This window comes from Lactuca sativa, chromosome 7 (assembly GCF_002870075.4).
Source record: "Lactuca sativa cultivar Salinas chromosome 7, Lsat_Salinas_v11, whole genome shotgun sequence".
Taxonomy (NCBI): Eukaryota; Viridiplantae; Streptophyta; class Magnoliopsida; order Asterales; family Asteraceae; genus Lactuca; species Lactuca sativa.
The window spans coordinates 48,656,982-48,660,438 of record NC_056629.2 but is presented as its reverse complement, the minus strand read 5'-3'; positions in this window follow the sequence as shown (position 1 = coordinate 48,660,438).

Below are 3,457 nucleotides of genomic sequence, written 5' to 3'. Positions count from 1 at the left end.
GCTCCACAGGAAAGATATGAAATCATTGCCTCCGTGATTACAACAAAAATGAAGGATGGAGAGTCCATCATGGCCCACTTGCAAAAGATGGAAAGGTTTGTGGGCCGCTTGCGGAAGTTGAATGTTAACATCGATGAAGAGTTGGCCATTGATGTTATTCTACACTCATTGCCTCCTTGTTATGATCAGTTTCGTATAACTTATCATATGAACGAGGAGGAGGTCACTCTAAGCAAGCTTGAAGGCCTTCTGAGAACTGCTGAAAGTAGTTTAAAAGGCAAATATGTTATATCTACTCCTACTGCTACTGCCCCTGTTCTGGCAATTGGACATGGTAAAGGGAAAAAGAGGAAGGCTCCTTCTAAGAGCCACAAGGGAAAGTCCCATGATGGATCATCTTCTAGTGGAACCAAAGGTGGTTCTTCTACTCGCTCTACCAACCAAAAGGTAGCAGATTGCTTCTTTTGTCATGACAAAGGGAACTGGAAGCAAAGCTGCCCCAAATACTTGCAACACATCAAGGATGGGAAGATAAAGCCCAACAATACAGGTTTTTATACTATTCTGTCTAATAACTCATCACATGCTAATTCTTGGGTCCTTGATACAGGTTGTGGTTTTCACATTTGTTCTGATTTGTAGGGACTAAAAAGAAGTAAGGATGTGGAGCACAGGAAGATAAACTTAATCATGGGGAATAGGAAAGTGTCGCATGTCACCAAGATTAGATTTTATTTTTTATTTCTTAGTAGTGGGTTAGAATTAGATTTGAATAATTGTTGCTACTCGTCCGATATGGTGAGAAACATTATTTCTTTTCATGGTTTGTATAAACAAGGTTTCAGATTTTCATTTCATAATGAAATTGGTTCTATTAATGATTTTTATAATGGTATATTTTATTTTAAAGCATTGCCTTGTAATGGTATATATGAAACTGTAATGGTTGTAGACAACTTTGGAAATAATGTATTGTACATCGATTCGTCCAATGGTTTGGACAATGCGTCTTTATGGCATTGTCGTCTTGGACATGTCAACAAGAAGCGTATAGCCCAACTCCAAAAGGATGGAGTCTTGGAGTCATTCAACTCAAATTCGGATGACACTTACGAATCTTGTTTGCTTGGAAAGATGACCAAGTCACCCTTCACTAGTACCTGTGGAAGGGGTGAGGTCTGTTGGATCTCATACACACCGATGTGTGAGGACCCTTCAGATCCGCCACAAGGGATGCTAACCACTTCTATGTGACTTTTACTGATGATTACAATAGATATGGCTATATCTACTTAATCAAGCATAATTCAGAAACCTTTGAAAAGTTCAAAGAATTTAAACAAGAAGTGGAGAATCAACTGGGCAGGAAGATAAAGATGCTCCGATCTGATCGAGGTGGTGAGTATCTTAGTATCGAGTTCTACGACTATCTTAAGGAATGTGGAATTGTTTCATAATTGACACCACCTAGGACACCACAACTTAATGGTGTGGCTAAGAGGCGCAATCGAACCTTGTTGGACATGGTTCGTTCCATGATGAGTTGAGCTTTGGTACCTATCTCATTATGGGGGTATGCCTTAGAGACTGCCGCTCATATCCTTAATCTAGTCGTAAATAAGAAGGTTGCCAAAACACCGCACAAGATGTGGACAGGGAAGGTTCCCTCGTTAGCACAAATCAAGGATTGGGGTTGCGAGGCTTTCTTGAGATGAGAGAATCACGAAAAAATCAAACCTCAAAGTGAGCGTTGTATTTTCATCGGCTACCCACAGAAGTCCTTTGGATATCTCTTCTATAGACCGAGTGACAATGTTGTCTTTGTTGCGAGGAGAGGGGTTTTCCGCAAAAGAGAACTCATATGCCAAGAGGACAGTGGGAGGCAAATTGACCTTGAAGAGCTTCAAGAGTTAAGTGATGAAAGAACCTCAAACACTAGCTCTCAACCCAAGGAGGAAACTCCTGTTGAAGCGATTGACAAATCCATACCTCTGAGACGTTCCAGTAGAGTTAGTGTTCTACCTGTTTTATATGGTTTTTATATAATAGCTGAAGGTGATACGTTTATCAGTGATAGTACACTGATAAATTTGGATGAACCTAATAACTACAGGGAAGCCATGGCAGGCCCTGAGTCTGCAAAATGGAAAGAGGCTATGGACAGCAAGATTCAGTCCAGATATGAGAATCATGTTTGGAACTTGGTTGGCAATGTACCAGGTCGTAAGACGGTCGGCTGCAAATGGATCTTCAAGAAAAGACCGATATGGATGGGAACGTACACACATACAAGGCGCGACTGGCTGCGAAGGGCTTTACTCAAACTCGTGGAGTTGACTATGATGAGTCCTTTTCACGAGTAGTGAAAATTAAATCTATAAGGGTTATGCTAGCCATCGTTGCATTTCATGATTATGAAATATGGCAAATGGATGTCGCTTTCCTTAATGGGAAGTTGGCTGAAGATGTTTAAATGAATCAACCAGAGGGTTTTGTCAATGCAAAGTACCCTAATAGAGTGTGTAAGCTTAAGAAATCCATTTATGGATTGAAACAAGCATCTCACAGATGGAATCTTTTTTTATGAGAAAGTCAAAGAGTTTTGATTTTCGAGAAGTAAGGATGAGTCCTGTGTATATGTCAAAGCTAGTGGGAGTATAGTTAGCTTTCTGGTGTTGTATGTAGATGACATACTTCTCATATGAAATGACATTCCAACCTTGCAGGAGGTTAAGTCCTGGCTTGGGAAGTGTTTCGCTATGAAGGACCTCGGGGAAGCTACTTATATTTTAGGGATAAGGATATTGAGAAATAGGAGTAAAAGACTAATAGGACTTAGTCAAAGTACCTACTTGGACAAGGTGTTGAAGCGTTTCAATGTGGAGAATTCCAAGAAATGTGACTTGCCTATCCAAAGCAAATACCAAACTGAGTAAGACTCGGAGTTTTAGTATAGAGGCTGAGATAGCAGAGATGAGTCGACTACCATATGTTATCGTAGTTGGCCCGATCATGTATGCTATGACTTCTACTCGCCCTTCTGTGGCCTTTGCTTTGAGCATGGTTAGCAGATATCAAGGGAATCCTGGTAATGCTCACTAGACTGTGGTAAAGAACATTCTTAAGTACCTGTAGAGGACTAAGGACTGGGTCCTTACCCTCGGTGGGAGTGATGACTTAAGAGTGACAGGGTATAGTGACGCCAGCTTCAAGACCGACAGAGATAATTTCCGCTCTCATTCGGGATGGGTATTTACCCTAAATGGAGGATCAATAACTTGTAAAAGTTCCAAACAGGAGACTCTAGCTGATTCAACTTGCGAATCAGAGTACATAGCAGCAAGCGAAGCGTCGAGCGAGGCGATATGGCTGAAGAACTTTATCGGAGACCTTGGAGTTGTACCGGCTATAAAGGAGCCTATGGAGATTTTCTGTGACAACGAGGGTGTGGTTGCCT